The sequence below is a fragment of the Phyllobates terribilis genome, unplaced genomic scaffold (genome assembly GCF_046119375.1).
Source record: "Phyllobates terribilis strain yellow unplaced genomic scaffold, ASM4611937v1 Scaffold_7__3_contigs__length_470593459, whole genome shotgun sequence".
Classification (NCBI taxonomy): domain Eukaryota; kingdom Metazoa; phylum Chordata; class Amphibia; order Anura; family Dendrobatidae; genus Phyllobates; species Phyllobates terribilis.
In genome coordinates this window covers 214998501-215017514 of record NW_027362767.1, presented here as the reverse complement: position 1 = coordinate 215017514, position 19014 = coordinate 214998501, and the positions used below count along the sequence as shown (strand labels likewise).

The following is a 19014-nucleotide window of genomic DNA, read 5'->3' as shown; positions in this document are numbered from 1 at the left end:
GGGGCAGTCTCTGGGTAAAGGGTTGGTACGACCTGTGGCGGCTGATGATAGACGTGAGCTCCCAGGTGAGCAGGTGAGAGTCTCTGGATGAACGGGTGGTCACAGCATGTGACGGCGGAGCCTCCAGGAAGACCAACAGACAGGCGGCAGATGAGCGCTCCCAGGTGAGCGGGCAGAAGTCTCTGGACAGGCGAGTGGTCACAGCACGTGACGGCAGAGCCTCCAGGTAGGCTAGCAGACAGGCAGCAGATGAGCGCTCCCAGGTGAGCGGGCAGGAGTCACTGGACAGGCAGGTGGTAACAGCACGTGACGGCGGAGCCTCCAGGTAGGCTAGCAGGCAGGTAGCAGATGTGTGCTCCCAGGTGAGCAGGCAAGCTGGTCCATAGACAGACTGACAGGAGTTGGAAGGCAGACCGTCGGACCTCAGGCAAGCAGGCACGTGGCTGAAGTGCGCTCCCAGGAGAGCGGACAGGCTGGTCCTTAGACAGACTGACAGGAGTAGTAAGGCAGACCGTCGGACCTCAGACTAGCAGGCAGGTAGCAGATAATCAGGCAGGAATAAGACAGCAAGCTGGCAGGAATCTGGCAGGTATCTGGCAGGTAACTGGCAACGGGACCTGAGGGCTGAAGCAGAGTAGTGAACAGTGCAACAACATTGCTTGGGCACCTCCATTTTGGAGGAGGTGCCTTATATATGGTGAAGTCCTCCGGCCATTGGCCGGGGACTCCTTGGGACGGCGCGCGCGGCCCCTTTAAGAGGGCGGGAGAGCGCGCGCGCGCCCTAAGCACAGTGGCCGGGAAGGAGCGCGCGCTGCCAGCAGAGCGGGAGGAGGACGCCGGGCACGGAGCAGAGAGGTGAGGGGAACAGCGTCCCTGCCTAGCAGAGGGCAGGGACGCCGGCGCTACAGTACCCCCCCTTTAGGCCCCCCCTTTTTTAGGCCAGACAGAAATTTAGCAAGGATAAGAGGGGCATGGATGTTCTCCCGGGGCTCCCACGTTCTCTCCTCAGGACCAAACCCCTTCCAATCTACTAGAAAAAAGGTCTTTCCTCTTACCCTTTTGGTGGCAAGAATGTTCTCTACCTCAAACTCGTCCTCAGCAGAAACCGGAGCAGGAGGCGTACCTGTAGACTTGGAAAAAGAGTTAAGTACCACAGGTTTGAGGAGAGATACATGGAAGGAGTTAGGGATCCGTAAGTTGGCCGGGAGTTTCAATTTATAGGCCACCGGGTTGATCTGACTGATGACCTCCAGAGGACCGATGAACCTAGGCCCTAACTTGTAAGAAGGTATCTTGAGTCGGACATATTTAGATGAGAGCCAGACTTTATCTCCAGGACGAAATTGTGGAGGATCCAGGCGTTTTTTGTCAGCATGTCTTTTCATCCGTTCGGACGACTGAAGGAGTGCGGATCGGGTACTCTCCCAAATGGAGGAAAATTTGCTAACGAGAGATTCCGCAGCCGGGTTGTCCACAGAGGTGGAGACAGGAAAAGGAATCCGAGGATGCTGACCGAAGACTACAAAAAACGGGGATTTGGAGGATGATTCGCTCTCGTGATTGTTATAAGAGAACTCGGCCCATGGTAGGAGATCCACCCAGTCTGAATGATGAGCATTAACGAAGTGCCGGAGGTAACTGGTCAGGTTCTGATTGATCCGCTCCACTTGACCATTGGACTGAGGGTGGTAAGCGGAAGAGAAGTCCAGGGTGACGTCTAGCAGTTTCCAAGTGGCTCCCCAGAAGCGTGAGGTGAACTGTACCCCACGATCCGACACGATGTGGAGGGGCAGGCCATGAAGACGAAAGATGTGACGAATAAAGTCTTTAGCTAGCTCGGGTGCAGACGGGAGGCCTGGCAGGGGAACGAAATGAGCCATCTTGGAGAAGCGGTCAGCGACCACCCAAATGACCGTACAACCGGCAGAGACTGGGAGGTCAGTTATAAAGTCCATTGCTATATGCTGCCAGGGGGCAGCAGGTACAGAAAACGGAAGGAGGCGACCGGCTGGCAGATGTCTCGGAACCTTGTTGCGGGCGCAGGACACACAGGCAGAAACAAAGTCTATTACGTCCTTGTGCAGGGTAGGCCACCAGTAGTGCCGGGTAATAAGCTGGAGGGTCTTTTTCTGACCGGCATGGCCAGCCAGTTTAGACGAGTGACCCCAGTGAAGGATCTTCTCCCGATCAGGTACTGATACGAACGTCTTTCCGGGAGGGAGACGATTTAGACTCACGGGAGCCACCTGCATTACTCTGGCGGGATCGATGATGTGTTTCGGATCTTCCTCGAGATCAGACACCAGAAAGGATCGAGACAAGGCGTCCGCCTTGACGTTTTTGTCATCCGGGCGAAAATGAAGAACAAAATCAAAGCAAGCAAAAAACAAGGACCACCGGGCTTGGCGCGGGTTAAGTCTCTGGGCATGCTGGAGGTAAGCCAAGTTCTTGTGGTCAGTGTAAATTATTACCGGGTGAAGAGCCCCCTCGAGCAGGTAACGCCACTCCTCCAATGCCAGTTTGATGGCCAATAACTCTCGGTCTCCTATGGAATAATTGCGCTCTGAGGAGGAGAAGAGTTTAGAGAAGAAGCCACAAGTTACCATCCTCCCGGAAGATGATTTTTGAGTAAGTACCGCTCCGGCTCCAGAGGAGGAGGCGTCAACTTCCAGGAAGAACTGCTTGTTGCCGTCCGGGCGATGCAGCACTGGGGCTGAAGAGAAGGCCTGTTTTAAGGAAAGAAAGGCCTCCTCTGCTTCGGGCGGCCACTCTTTGGGATTAGTACCCTTACGGGTGAGCGCGGAAATTGGGGCAGTCCGGGAAGAGAAGTGTGGTATGAAGAGGCGGTAGTAGTTGGCGAAGCCCAGGAACCGCTGAATGGCCTTCAACCCCTCCGGTCAAGGCCATTTCTCGATGGCAGATAGTTTCTCTGGATCCATTCGTAGGCCGGTCTGAGAGATAATGTAGCCCAAAAACGGAAGCGAGGTCTGCTCAAAGAGGCACTTCTCGTATTTAGCGAAGAGGTGATTCTGCCTGAGCCTGAGCAGGACCTGACGAACGTCCCTCCGGTGAGTCTGGAGATCCGGAGAGAAGACCAAGATGTCGTCCAGGTACACCACTACGCAGGAGTAGAGAAGGTCCCGGAAGATGTCATTGACCAACTCTTGAAAGACGGCAGGAGCATTACAGAGACCAAAGGGCATTACCAGATATTCATAGTGGCCGTCCCGGGTGTTGAATGCCGTCTTCCATTCATCCCCCTGACGGATACGAACCAGGTTGTACGCCCCACGGAGGTCCAGTTTGGTGAAGATTCTAGCCCCCCTCAGACAATCAAATAACTCCGGAATGAGCGGAAGGGGGTACTTATTCTTCACCGTGATCTGGTTAAGGCCTCTATAGTCTATACAGGGACGGAGAGAGCCGTCCTTCTTTTTGACGAAAAAGAAGCCTGCTCCCGCCGGGGAGGTAGATTTCCGGATGAATCCCCTGGCCAGATTCTCCTCAATATATTCGGACATCGACCGGGTCTCAGCAGCGGATAATGGATAAATACGCCCACGGGGAGGAGTAGTACCGGGTAACAGGTCGATAGGGCAGTCGTAAGGTCTATGAGGGGGTAGTGTCTCTGCCTCCTTTTTATTAAAGACATCAGCATAAGACCAATAAGGAATCGGAAGTCCAGGTAGATTAGCTGGGGTAGGAGAAAGACGGACGGGATGGACGGGAACCAGACAGGTCTTATGGCAGTCCTGTCCCCAGCGAAGGACCTCTCCGGTCTGCCAGTCAAGCACGGGTGCATGTCTCTGGAGCCAAGGTAGACCTAGCAAGAGGGCGTGAGAGAGTCCAGGCAGAACATGAAAGGAGATACTCTCAGAATGCAGCATTCCCACCTGCAGAGTAATGGATTCGGTGATGAGTTGGATGGGGCGTGGTAAGAGACCCCCATCCATGGCAGCAACAGACAAGGGTACAGCCAGAGGTTTGGTGGGGATGCAGTATTTCTCTACCAGGGACTGTGAAATAAGATTCCCGGCTGCTCCAGAGTCAAGTTGGGCTAGTTCGAAATAACGGTTCTCCCCGCAGACGATTGAGACTGACAGCAGCAGAGATGGAGAGGATTTATTCTTGTCTAGGTCGACCTCTCTGAGCGAACCTAGACACAGGCGTTTCCCGACCTCTCCGGGCAGGCACGGATCCGGTGCTCCTTACTGCCACAGTAGAAGCAGCTCCCCTCGGCACGGCGTAAGTCCTGACGGGTTTTGACCATCTTGGTCTGGTCGACCTGCATAGGCTCAGGAGAGTGTACCTGGGGAGAGACGGAGGGAGTGACGGGTTTCTGAAGAGTAGGAGCTAGACGTGGAAACCTCCTCTCACGGGTGACCTCTTTGGCACGCTCCTGGAACCGTAGGTCAATCCGGGTGGCTAGAGTTATTGGGTCATCGAGAGTGGAAGGAATGTCCCGACCGGCAAGTTCATCTTTAATACGGCCGGACAGACCCTCCCAGAAGACGGATACCAGAGCGTCGTTATCCCAGGCCAGCTCCGAGGCAAGGGTACGGAACCGTATGGCATATTGGCCCACGGTGAGACTTCCCTGACGGAGGCGTAGCAGTGATGATGCGGATGAGGTCTTCCGTCCGGGTTCGTCGAAGACTTTCCGGAAAGCCGTGAGAAAGGCAGGCAAGTCGGACACCAGGGGGTCTCCTCTCTCCCATAGAGGATTTAGCCAGGCCAGGGCCTCCCCGGTGAGATGGGACATGATGAAGGCAATTTTGGCCCGGTCGGAGTTAAACTGGTGGGACAATAGTTCAAAGTGCAGGGTGCACTGATTTATGAAGCCCCGAGCCTGGGCGGAGTCGCCTCCGAAGCGAGGAGGTGCAGAAAGCCGGGGTCCGGGGTAGGATACCATGGTATTAGTGGGCAGCGGAGCTGCCGGATTGCGAGTCATGGCACTGGCGGAGGTTGCTGGCGGAGCAGTCAGAGTGTCCAGGCGAGAATTGACATTCCGCAGGTGACCCAGGATGGACTCCTGTTGGGACCTCTGACGGGACAGTTCATGACACAGGTACGAGAGCGAGGGAGCTTGGGTGCCACCGGGTTCCATGGCCCGAGCAAACTGTAACGGGTCTGGGAGGCGGAACCTCTGAGCTACTATACAAGGGGGCGGTCCTTGTAAGGGAGCGGGTGGCGACCAGGGAAGACGGGCAGGAAGTCACAGCAGGTGACCGGGACAGTCTCTGAGTGAACGGGCTGGAGGTCACGGCAAGTGACCGGGGCAGTCTCTGGATGAACGGGCAGATGGTCACGGCAAGTGACCGGGGCAGTCTCTGAATGAACGGGCAGATGCTCACGGCAAGTGACCGGGGCAGTCTCTGAATGAACGGGCAGATGGTCACGGCAAGTGACCGGGGCAGTCTCTGGATGAACGGGCAGATGGTCACGGCAAGTGACCGGGGCAGTCTCTGGGTAAAGGGTTGGTACGACCTGTGGCGGCTGATGATAGACGTGAGCTCCCAGGTGAGCAGGCGAGAGTCTCTGGATGAACGGGTGGTCACAGCATGTGACGGCGGAGCCTCCAGGAAGACCAACAGACAGGCGGCAGATGAGCGCTCCCAGGTGAGCGGGCAGAAGTCTCTGGACAGGCGGGTGGTCACAGCACGTGACGGCAGAGCCTCCAGGTAGGCTAGCAGACAGGCAGCAGATGAGCGCTCCCAGGTGAGCGGGCAGCAGTCACTGGACAGGCAGGTGGTCACAGCACGTGACGGCGGAGCCTCCAGGTAGGCTAGCAGGCAGGTAGCAGATGTGTGCTCCCAGGTGAGCAGGCAAGCTGGTCCATAGACAGACTGACAGGAGTTGGAAGGCAGACTGTCGGACCTCAGGCAAGCAGGCAGGTGGCTGAAGTGCGCTCCCAGGAGAGCGGACAGGCTGGTCCTTAGACAGACTGACAGGAGTAGTAAGGCAGACCGTCGGACCTCAGACTAGCAGGCAGGTAGCAGATAATCAGGCAGGAATAAGACAGCAAGCTGGCAGGAATCTGGCAACGGGACCTGAGGGCTGAAGCAGAGTAGTGAACAGTGCAACAACATTGCTCGGGCACCTCCATTTTGGAGGAGGTGCCTTATATATGGTGAAGTCCTCCGGCCATTGGCCGGGGACTCCTTAGGACGGCGCGCGCGGCCCCTTTAAGAGGGAGGGAGAGCGCGCGCGCCCTAAGCACAGTGGCCGGGAAGGAGCGCGCGCTGCCAGCAGAGCGGGAGGAGGACGCCGGGCACGGAGCAGAGAGGTGAGGGGAACAGCGTCCCTGCCTAGCAGAGGGCAGGGACGCCGGCGCTACAACAAGTATGTGATTTGCATACATGCCGTCACATGCCGACTAGACATGCAAGTGAATTGAGAGAGGCCAGACATGTCTAGTTGGAATGTGGCCGGAAGTAAACAAATTACACCTGCAAAGGAGAATCCTGACAGCGACCACTGTGCACGCTAGGAGGATTCACAATTCTATAGTCACATAGAGTGACTGCAGACATGAGCTCCAAGTCTGGACAATCCCATTAAACCTGTTGGATGAGATTATCCCTTTTCAACAAAATCTCTTGAATCAGGTAGTCTTCAGCCAAATCCTTACTTGTAGCAATGTCGGCATCCTTTCTGCTTACTGCATGGGAAATTAGAAACATTCCTGGAAGGTGCCGTTGGACTAAAGACATCACACACCCAGAAATTTGTGCTTCCTTCCAAGTGTTTAAGCTTCATCTGTCAGATGAAGTCTTTCCATTTCCACTCGCAGCTTTGCTTCCAGTTGTAGATACATTTTTATAGAATCGCCATTCGCAGTTAATTCCGTTTTTTTCCAGAAGTTCATTCTTCTTTCAAGTGGATGTCAGAAATGGTTATTTCAGATTCTACATACCGACATGATAGCCGCAAATGACTGTACAAACACGCTTAATGTCATTCTCCAACGTTAAGGTTGTGAGCTGAACATATATACACTTGTCCTCCATGTCAAAGAGATTTCTGACAAATTTAGCAAAAAGAGAAATACGATATATAGAGGAAGATTAGGCGGCTGTAACTTTCTGCTACTGTATTTTCTGCTCTTACAAAACAAGCTCTTAAAATGAAGGTGGATCAGCTGTTCAAACAAAGTAAGTTCGGCTTTTCTTGCCTTAGGGATACGACTTGCAGACACTTGCGGGACTAACCTAGTTCTTATGCAATGTTCTCTCCAGCGGTAATAAAGTAGATGAAAGTGTTGGAAGACTGATTAAAGTTAATTGATAAGTTGTAAAGATCTTTTTAATAGTAATATCTAAACATCACAAATTAACCTACACCCTTTAGTAATCGCACGCAGCAGTTGTACTTTGAAGAAGCAAATGTACAATATTCTATCTTATACTCCCCAATAATGGAATAATCTGTGATATATTTCATGTTCTTTGGCCAAATTTGTTCTCAATATGCAAAAACGGGCAAAAATTGTGAAACTTGTTGAATTTTTCTATTTGGTGGAGTTATTTATTAGGTATGAGAGTTAGATGGTCAATGCCAGGTGGGTGCCAGTAAGCTTCTGTTCATTGGATGGGGTATATGAACATGGGGCTTAGGTAATTAATTGACTTTTTCAGGCTTGTGAATAAAAACCTTCCTTATAATGTCTCTGTTTTATCTATATTTGCTTTGTAATTCTGACTCTCGCAGGTGGTGAACATGGTTGTGGACCCTCTGTGCCACGGGGCTGGGCTTGTCTGGGAGGGGTATAGCTTAGCTGCTACCTGATGTTCACTGGAGCTCCTGAAGGTGGAGTCAGGCTTGAGCTGCAGGTATAGGCCAGGTACGAATCCTAGATAGTCCCTGGTACCACAGCTGCCGATTCCAAGGGGTCAGGTCTGCTAGAAGGGAAAACGTGACCGGAGTCACTGGCGAGCAGAATTTGGAGATTGATGGACAGTCCGGATAGCTTGAATCTTGAAGATGGGTTCTCCTTCAGACACACAGTTAATCGGGAAAACAATTCAGATGCCGTCAAAGTAGTTTCAGGGTTCGGATACCGCCGAAACGGCCACAGGATCACGTAGGTGTGTGCACTCTCCCTTTAAGAGCAGGGGAGTGAGTGCAAACTAGTCGCGCCGCCAGAAAACAGTGCATCGTGCACAGAGGGAGGGGGAGCGCAAGAACACTTCTGTAGCTGGGGCAGTGAGTGTGTCGGCATCCCCGCATGGAGAGAGCAGGGGAACCATACGTGGGCACTGGCAATGGCAGTTACAGTAAATTAATTACCATATTTCCTAGACTACAGGACGCACTTTTAACAATAAAAAATCTTGCTAAAAAAGTATGTGTTTTATGGTCCAGAGGAAGCTTCCTATAATTAAGGAAACCACTGACATGGTCCTTTCTGATTACTGAGAAAACCATGCAGCAGCAAATTTCTCTCTTCTCCAGCCCGACACTGATCAGCCCGATCAGTGCAGGGCAGGAGAGAAAGAGCATACATTTATATGAAAAAGTTTGGGCACCCCTATTAATCTTAAGCTTAATGTTTTATAAAAATTGTTGTTTTTGCAACAGCTATTTCAGTTTGATATATGTAATAACTGTTGGACATAGCAATGTTTCTGCCTTGAAATGAGGTTTATTGTACTAACAGAAAATGTGCAATCTGCATTCAAACAAAATTTGACAGGTGCATAAGTATGGGCACCCTTATCATTTTCTTGTTTTAAATACTCCTACCTACTTTTTACTGACTTACTAAAGCACTTTTTTTGGTTTTGTAACCTCATTAAGCTTTGAACTTCATAGCCAGGTGTATGCAATCATGAGAAAAGCTACTTAAAGTGGCCACTTGCAAGTTGTTCTCCTGTTTGAATCTCCTCTGAAGAGTGGCATCATGGGCTCCTCAAAACAACTGTCAAATGATCTGAAAACAAAGATTATTCAACATAGTTGTTCAGGGGAAGGGTACAAAAAGCTGTCTCAGAGATTTAACCTGTCAGTTTCCACTGTGAGGAACATAGTAAGGAAATGGAAAAACACAGGGACAGTTCTTGTTAATGCCAGAAGTGGCAGGCCAAGAAAAACATCAGAAAGGCAGAGAAGAAGAATGGTGAGATCAGTCAAGGACAATCCTCAGACCACCTTCAGAGAGCTGCAGCATCAACTTGCTGCAGATGGTGTCACTGTGCAGCGGTCAACTATACAACGCACTTTGCACAAGGAGAAGCTGTATGGGAGAGTGATGAGAAAGAAGCCGTTTCTGCAAGCACGCCACAAACAGAGTCGGCTGAGGTATGCAAAAGCACATTTGGAGAAGCCAATTCCTTTTTGGAAGAATGTCCCATGGACTGATGAAACCAAGATTGAGTTGTTTGGTCATACAAAAAGGCGTTATGCATGGCGGCAAAAAACACAGCATTCCAAAAAAAAAAACTCGCTACCCACAGTAAAATTTGGTGGAGGTTCCATCATGCTTTGGGGCTGTGTGGCCAATGCCGGCACCGGGAATCTTGTTAAAATTGAGGGACACATGGATTCCACTCAGTATCAGCAGATTCTTGACAATAATGTTCAAGAATCAGTGACAAAGTTGAAGTTACGCAGGGGATGGATCTTTCAGCAAGACAATGATCCAAAACACCGCTCCAAATCTACTCAGGCATTCATGCAGAGGAACAATTACAATGTTCTGGAATGGCCATCCCAGTCCCCAGACCTGAATATCATTGAACATCTGTGGGATCATTTGAAGAGGGCGGTCCATGCTCGGCGACCATCAAACTTAACTGAAGTGGAATTGTTTTGTAAAGAGGAATGGTCAAAAATACCTTCATCCAGGATCCAGGAACTCATTAAAAGCTACAGGAAGCGACTAGAGGCTGTTATTTTTACAAAAGGAGGATCTACTAAATATTAATGTCACTTTTCTGGTGAGGTGCCCATACTTATGCACCTGTCAAATTTTGTTTGAATGCAGATTGCACATTTTCTGTTAGTACAATAAACCTCATTTCAAGGCAGAAACATTACTGTGTCCAACAGTTATTACATATATCAAACTGAAATAGCTGCTGCAAAAACACCAATTTTTATAAAACATTAAGCTTCAGATTAATAGGGGTGCCCAAACTTTTTCATATAACTGTAGGTGCTACAGGTTCTGACTGGTTGAAGTACATTTCAAGTCATCTAATTAATTACATGCCCGGAAGGATCTTAAAAATATGGTAGTGCATACACAGAGTGGAAGCTGCAGCAGAGATGTGTTGATGTAGCCAGACTGTGTGTGCGTGCATTTAGCAGAGCTGGATGTTTTTGCATGTAGCTGAGCTGTGTGTGGAGCAGACCTGTGTGTCTGGGTAAGTAACAGACCTGTGTGTGTATATAGAGCAGAGCTAGATATGCATGTACTGTGCATGCAGCAGTGTTGTGTATATGTGGTTGCTGCAGACAATCTACTTAATATGTGGACTCTAAAGCTAGCAGGAGAATTATTACCTCCTTGTTCTACCTTAGTGAATTAAAATTTGTAATATTGGCAAATTCACTTCTTCACACCGTCATAGAAGTTTTAATTAGTAGGAAATTAGTTTTCTCTTCTTTCTGCTCTTTAAACCGGGAGTACGTCTTGTGTGCTGAAAATTACTGTAAGCATATTTGTGTATGAAGGCTAAAAGTCTTTAAAAACTGATAAATATATGTACCTCCACTAGTGTTGAGCGAGTATGTTCTGTTAACCCTTTCGCCGAGTATGCTCGGGCCGAGCTCCGAGTATTTACAGCTGCTCGGTGATATGGTTGAATCGCTCCCGTGTGCATGATTTGCAACTGTTTGACAGTTTTATTACATGGGAGGAATGTCTATTTCTTACACAGTCCTCACATGTAATAAAGCTGTCAAACAGTTGCAAATCATGCACACGGGAGTGATTCAACCATATCAACGAGCAGCTGTAAATACTCGGAGCTCGCCCGAGCATACTCGGACAGAACATACTCGCTCAACACTAACCTCCACAATAACTACTTTATATCTATTTCCATCTTTGAGAATCTCCAAAACATTTACATTTATATGGGATGTCACAGGGCAGGAGGGAGAAGACTTAGCGTGAAGACGGTCTAGAGGGGAGCACAAGAAAGCGGGGTTCCGTCAGGTGCTCCTAAACTACCTGGGGAAGAGCTGATCCCCCGTTCTGGTGAACGCAGTGCGACGTGGGAGGCTGTAAGCTGGACAGTGCAACCTGAGGAACTTAACAACTGTGAGTAAAGACTCGGATGACTGCACCGCACTGCCTCCGTCCATTATTTTAGCTGTGCCATCTTTCCCCCTGCACTGCAACGCCCAGCTCAACCAACAACACCTACACTGCCCTGGAGCTAGCTCTTCCTGTGGAGAGCCACACCATCCCTGCTCCCTTAACATCAGCTTCAGGGGACTGCTCCGCAGCGGCGGCTCCCTTTGGCCGCATTCCACTGGTGGCGTCACGAACACTTTACAAATCCCCTAAAAATAATTCCCCTTTTTGTTGACCACCCTGGGTCACGGACCGGGCCAGCCACCATGATATTCTCCCCCACCGGCACCCATAGGCCCGGCTGCCGAGTACCCCACGGCTCGGGGGTCACGTCAGAATCACCCATCAAGATTTCTTGTGTGCCCTAACAAGGTTGAGAATTACAAATTTTAAGTCAATATGGACAGTGGGGGATAAAAAGTTTCTTCTCTCCTCTATTACTGTCTTTTGTCTTTCATGGTGGTAGCAAAGGATGAGCCTAGTGATCTGATCTTTCAAGTTGCTGAAGTTGTCCTGGCTTGTTTTTAATGTGGGTAATGTGGGTATTCTGGGAATCCATGGACTGCTTCTTCTAACCACCACATGTTGTCTGACCTCGGCTCAATTCAGAGCAGAAGACTTATCTGAGAAGACATGAGATGGGCATTCTAATGCAGTGGCTTCTCTGGTGGACTTGGTTCTTCAGGATCATGGGTTTAGCACTGGTCACAGAAGCAGACATATCATTGGTACAACCTAGGCAGCCACATAGGGGCCCAAGAAATCCATTTCCATTTTAAAAGCAGATGGAATTGTGCATTATGTTGAGCTATTGGACTGCAATGGGCTCATATACTGTTTTTGAACAGGGGCCCTCTTTTGACTGTGTCTGCCTGAGGCTGGTCATCTGCAGTGATCTTCCTAGTAGATGGATAGCCTCTTCCTGAGACAGCACTGATAAAAGTCTTTGGGAGTCTTCCGGTTATTGTGGTACAGTAGGTATCTAAGTTCTTGCTGCCTTACTGGATGGTAGTGAGTAGCTTTATTGAATTCTAGGATGAAAATCCTCCTAAATAAAGTTTTATATTTGAACAAGAAGACAGAGACAATTTTTCTGAAATAATAATGCTCAGGAAGTAGCAAGGACAGACAATTCCAGTCAATGGCTCTCAGGAGACTGAGGGAAGCAGAAGAGTCAAACTATTAATTACAGAAACAGCAAAAACAAAAGCCCCCATATTCCTTAGATAGCTGAAGTCAGAACACTCACTTGGCTAAAAACTATCTGTCCTGACTCTTCTAAGTTCAGGTTAACCGCTCTTGACTTATCACCTGGGACAAAAGTATAAGCTTTCAACATTCAACATGGTGGATCCTTCTCTCCCACGACATCATTGGTTGGAAGAAGGTTGAGAGGTTCACATATTCATTAGATGTTCAATAGTTCCTACCAAAAATTGACAAGTTCAGTTGACTTTTCTCTAAAGTGTATGGGGACCTTAAGAGAGAAAGAACGAAAGATGGAGTAGGCGGTTAAAGAACTGACGAAGGAAACATAATTGTCCAAATAAGCCAGAAATGGGCAATTTCTGCACCTTCAGATTTCAGCTTTTGATAACGTGAAGACAGACAGTTGTTCGTGAGCATTGTGTAAGTCTGGTATCCAACAGGGATCTCCTTATCTGTCTGTAGGTGGAGGGGAAAGGGAAAATTTTATTGGTCTTCTAATTCCCTACCACACATATAAACCACGTTACGCTGACTCAATTATGTTACAAATGCAATGTTCTCCCAGTGCAGGAATATACAACCGGACTCCGAGTAGAACTGCCAACCATAAAAGTCAAAGTAGGCGACAATATGCTTTGACTTTTTATGGATTTGCTGCAAGAGGACACCTTGTTTTTGACGATGTGCCATTGATCTAGTGTTCACAAATTAATTGCGCTGTGGATTTCCTTAGTTGCTAGAGCTGTCAATCAAACGACCACAGCAGTCCCATGCACACACTGTCTTGATACTGCAAACATTACCAATAATAAAGCAGATGACACTGGACAGTAGTGGATACACAAGTATTGTCTCCCTTCAGACGCAAAGTGGTCCATACTTTAGTAAACTTTGTCAAGTACTTTGTAAACTTTGTATAATACATGTTTTATTTATCTTATACCCCTAGTAACTTCTGCCAGCAGTTAAACTACAAATAAACTAATCATGTAGCATATAAATTCCCTCTTTTTTATCAGTCAGCAAAAATAACCTCTTCAAGGAAAACCACCTAAAACTTTTAATACACAGAAAGAAAAGTTCAAACTTTTTTTAAGTTTGGACATGTAAAGACAACACTTCATTGGAAGGTACTGGACAAAAAACTATATAGACATTGCAAAAGTTTCTCTTGCTTGAATGATTCCCTGTCAGCAAGCTTCAGACCATAACTTACAAGTAGGATTCAGTCTACTGACCAGTGATGCCCGACCTGTGGTTCTCCAGTTGTTGCAAAACTTCTACCACCACTTCTACATGATGGCTTTGCAACAGCTGGAGAACCACAGGTTGGTGACTAATCCTAGCCAGGCTTTAGAAAATGCTTCTAATTTTTAAGGGGTAACGTTTCTCCTTGCGGAGAGTGACATACCGGCCCTGGCATGCCAATGTAAGGAGGCTTATTCGCTGTGCAATGCTTCTGTGGGAAATGAACAATGCAAATTGCCTCTTCAGAGAGAAAGAGGACTAGAGCTCTATAGCGCCAACTCTTAGAAGCAGCAATCCTACAAGTCATTGTCGACCCTTTATGAGTTGTACAATATGACTTAGGATAAAAGCCAAATCAGAATCTCAATTTGCATACACGGGGTTTCGGGCTATTGCCCCTCGTCAGTGCAAAGTATGAGATCTGATTTGGCTAGATGATAGGCTCTGGACTGAGGTCTAAGAGGTAATGTTTCTCCTTGTAGAGAGTGACATACCAGCCTATGCTTTTAGGAATTCTTCTGAATTTCTTAAGAAAGTAAACTTTTCTAATTTTTTTTAGATTTTTTTTAGCTTGGCGGGTGTACGGATCCTGATATTACAACCAGTTTCTCAAACCGCTGTGCACAAGCGCTCAGCTCAGCAAGCAGAAGTTCTCAGCACCGTCATGAGGACGCACACAGCAGTGAACAGATCTGTAGACTTTCTACTGCGCATGTACACCCCTGTGCATGAGCTCATGTGCTTAATAAGTTGGTCAAAGTAGAATGGCGAGTTGTTGCATCCATTAGCACTCAAACGCCTGAGGCACATGCTCAGCCGACCCCTCCCCATAGCTACACCCCTGCTTTATATTGTCAGAAAACTACGTCCAAACTTAAAGAGTAACCGTCATTTTAATTTTTATTTCATAAATTAATAGTACACATGGGAATAAGCAACATTGTAATATATCTTATCAGAGAAATTGGCTTCTTTCTCCTCTTGGGATAATCTTTCACTCTCAATTCATGGATAAAATCTGTAAAATATGTGTTCAGTGTAAACAGATTTTACCATTACTAAGATATAAAGACAGTTGGTGCTCAAAACATTCAATGGAGAAGGGAGGAGTTAGAAGCAGACACTCTGCTGCAATTCTCCATAAAACTTTATGAGCATCAATTGTCATCTAGTATCCCAGTTACAGAAAAGTCTGTATTCACTGAAGACAGATTTAACCGATAAACTGAGAATATTGAGAATGGCTGATCAGTCCCGGAGGAGAAAGAAGAGGATTTCTCTGATAAAGATATATTACAAACTTGCTTATTTTCACTTATACTCTTGAATTATGGAAAAAAATGAAAACGAAGGTTACTCTTGAAGTTACTTTATGCTGATAAATCAGTAAAGAAACAACACTGAAGTTTCCGACACATAACGCTGGATCAACCTTAGACCTGTATTTATATAATTTGGCTAAGGGCTCTTTCAGACGTCCTTGATCATTGGTCCGATCTTGGATCACAGAGCACAGGCTGAGCCCGCGTCTCCCAAACTGAGCGGGTCAGCCTCATGGAAATATATGAAGCTGTCATGTTCGGATCGGGAGACGCCTGGCCAATACGTGCTGTACGATCCAAGATCGGACGGATGATCAAGGACGTCTAAAAGAGCCCTTAAAAACTGTTTGAGGGACAAAAGCGCGCACACACAGAGCAGTATCGCCTGGTAAGGTTAGTGAAAGGCAAGAGTTTCGGTCACCTGGTGGTGTTGAGTGTAGGCGCAACACCTGTACACGCGTGCAACTGCTGCTATGGCCCTGTGGCGGGAGGAGAAAAGCTTCTTCCAGATGATTAATAGTAGAGGAAGACGATATCACATTGAACTTGAACGAGAAGCCTTTTGTGTTCCAAAATGGTTCTTTATTGTTCCAACGCGTTTCGGCACCAAACCGGCACCTTTCTCAAGGAAAAAAACAATTATCACCATGTATACTTGGACCACATATACTCGATTTTTTAACTTGAGAAAGGCGCTGTTCCGGTGCCAAACCGCTTTGAAACAATAAAGAACAATTTTGGAACACAAAAGGCTTCTCATTTACCCTAGAAAAGCCCGTTCAACGTGATATTGTCCTCTACTATGAAAGAGCTCTTAAGCACACGTCCCTCCAACCTAACCCAAACTACATCCCTGGTTAGCCCAAAAATATCTGCAGGTCAAACATTTGAAATACTCGAAATTTTAACAATTCACTGGAGGACAGATCGAAATATTTATCATACATGGTAAGCAATAGCATTAATCACACAATGGTTGCAATAAGATGCCCACGACCCAAGAAGTCACATGGCATGAAAGAAAGAAATGCTTTATTTATTTAAAAAAAAATAGGAATAGTAAAGGATAGATGAAAATAGAGGTCGTGACAAGTCGTCTATTAACAGCAAAAACAACACTGCAAATAAATCACTCAGAGAGCTGAACCACAAGGAAAGGAGTCCAAAAATAAGTGAATGAAGAAAGTATGTGACGAATTGTACAGTGAGGTCGTCTGCCCATCCTGACCCGCTCACTACTTTCCTGCTTGTACAAGCAATAATTCTGCATCTCCATTGAGATTTACAGCTTCCACGTGATATCAAAGACTAAGCAGTGTAGCCCTGTTCTGTATACAGCAGAATTAAACTTTGTATAAACTTTTCTTTTGGACAATGAGAAAAGTTTATTTCAGGTCCCTAGCAGCAGGAGAGAAAAACACTGCTTACTAAATCTCTAAGATCAGAGTTTCCATCATTGAAACTACTTAATATACAGTAGCTAAACTTTTTTTTTTTTCAATTCCCTGGGGGCAAGTTTGTAATTCCCACAGAACAAAGCATCAAACTACATTTTGTAGTATCATGTCAGAGAAAAGAGCATGACTATATCAGACAAGCAACATACAAAGCATCAATTAACGTCTTACGACATTTCATAAAGGTTTTCTTTAACAAAAAGAGCAAAAAAAAAAAAAAATAACATTATTGACTATCCCATGAACCATGGAATCCTGGATTAAAAGTTCTAGGATTTCATTTGGAAAATGTCATTCACGAACGCTCAATTATTCCAAAGCCATTTAGCAACTTCACTCCCTAGAGAGACTGATCTTTTTATTTCAATGCCAGCCCTTGGAAGAGGCATTAGTGCCACCCTCCTGTTTCGGTAAAAGGTTTTCTGCTGGGTATACAACTAAAGAATATTGTTCTACTTTCCCAAACCTTTAAGTCAAGCTGTTTTAATTAAACTTATTTCCAGGAAAATGTAAGCGCACAGCCGACATGTCACAGGTATGTATTATACAACATCACAAAAGAAAAGAAAATGCAAGATTAACGTTGAATTTCCCATTGTTTGCACATTTTATAATAACTTGCTTTAATTGACATGTGGGCAGACATAAAAAAAAAAAAATAAATTATAGATTAAACTGAACTGAAATGCACCAAAAAGACAGAAAATATTCAATTAAAAAAAATCAATATTTAGTTCTAAGAATGAATTAAAATCACATTTTCTATTAAAAAAATATATATTTTATATACTTTTGTCTCAATTTTTGGGGGATTTTCATCAACTTAAAGATCAAATTAATAATAGTTTTCATTCAAACACTCGTGGATAGGTAAATGATAGAATAGGCTTACCTTAAAAAAAAAACAAAAAAAGTGGTGTATTAGGTCCTACAAAGCGCAGCCATTAGATGAATGCAGGGAGGGAGCCAAGTTTATCTTCTACTGCTCTTGATAAAAGTTTGGTACAGGAGTAAGGTGCTTGAATGAGTGAGATGCTTGGTAGGAAGAGGCTTGAGTGCTGAGCACATGCAGTCAGCTCAAGCTTTATATAGTTAGGCTGCCAGTCCTGGTACGTCGCTCATTGCTTTGTAATGGGATGCCTTAAGGCAGGCTTTCCTCTCTTTATTAAAGGAACAGCTTCCAGTTGGAGCTGCTTAAGCTTTCCCAGTGTGGGACAGACATGCAAAAGGTATTTTGCAGTTTACCATGTAAGGATACAGCAAATTGAAGTTTCATTTAAGAAATGTAAATGACTCAGCTTTGGAATAGTGACACAGAGAAGCAATACATATTCTTGATCAAATCACTTAGGCATTCTGCATCTGTTAGAGTTTTAAGTGTGTTTTCTCGAAATTAATCCCCCCCCCCTCTTTTCCCCATCCACCACCCTTCTCCTTCTCCTTTTCCTTCTTTGTTTCCTATGATCATTCTGATATTCTAGATGCAATAATCCTAACCGTGAAATCTGCCCAAGGTAAAAAGAAAAAAGAAAAAAAAGTTAGTCTTGGAATGTGGGGGGTGGAGGGGGGGCACATATATTTGCAAAATACACTCGAAAAAGGTTTGAGAACTATTCTCCGAGCATAAAGAAAAGTATGTCTGATACAAATAATAAAAAAATAAATAAATAAATAAACACATAAACATAAATAAGTAAATAATGGTAATAATATTTTCTGGCTTCTTTATGTGCTGGATAGAATCTACAGAAGGTATAGTGGAACATGTTTGATACAAATAATAAAAAAATAAATAAACATAAATAAGTAAATAATGGAGATCATATTTATAGACTTCTTTATGTACTGGATAGAATCTACAGAAGGTATAGTGGAACGTATTTGATACAAATAATAAATAAATAAAAATAAATAAGTAAATAATGGTGATGATGTTTGTCAGCTTCTTTATGTACTGGATAGAATCTACAGAAGGTATAGTGGAACATGTTTGATACAAATAATAAAATAATAATAAACATAAATAAGTAAATAATGGAGATCATATTTATAGACTTCTTTATGTACTGGATAGAATCTACTGAAGGTATAGTGGAACGTATTTGATACAAATAATAAAAAAATAATAAACATAAATAAGTAAATAATGGTGATGATATTTGTCAGCTTCTTCATGTACTGGATAGAATCTACAGAAGGTACAGTGATACATGTTTGATACAAATAATAAAAAAGAAATAAACCTAAATAAATAATGTTGTCGGCTTCTTTATGTACTGGATAGAATCCACAGAAGATAAGTGTTTCCCTAGCTCTTAATTGGTGTTACACACGTACTGGATACATACAGTTGTCCCTGCTTACTGTAACTCACAGACAGATGGGTTCTTACTGCCTCTCCGTCTTGATGGTGTGCCGTCATGTAATGTCTGTCTATTTGATACCCCTTTTACTCATGTCATTGTTTTACAAT

At 45.6% G+C, this 19014-nt stretch overlaps 1 protein-coding gene across 4 annotated transcripts in view; it reads right to left on the bottom strand.

Annotated features, from left to right (window-relative positions):
- Nucleotides 1–17694, bottom strand: part of TNC (tenascin C) — a 177227-nt gene extending 159533 nt beyond the window's left edge. For 3 of the 4 annotated variants that reach the window (XM_073639722.1, XM_073639721.1, XM_073639723.1), the window contains exon 1: nt 17434–17694. The gene's annotated coding sequence lies outside the window, so the exon portion shown is untranslated. The remainder of the gene's footprint in view (nt 1–17433) is intronic. The other variant, XM_073639724.1, reaches the window with a different exon arrangement.
- Nucleotides 17695–19014: the final 1320 nt, after the last annotated feature.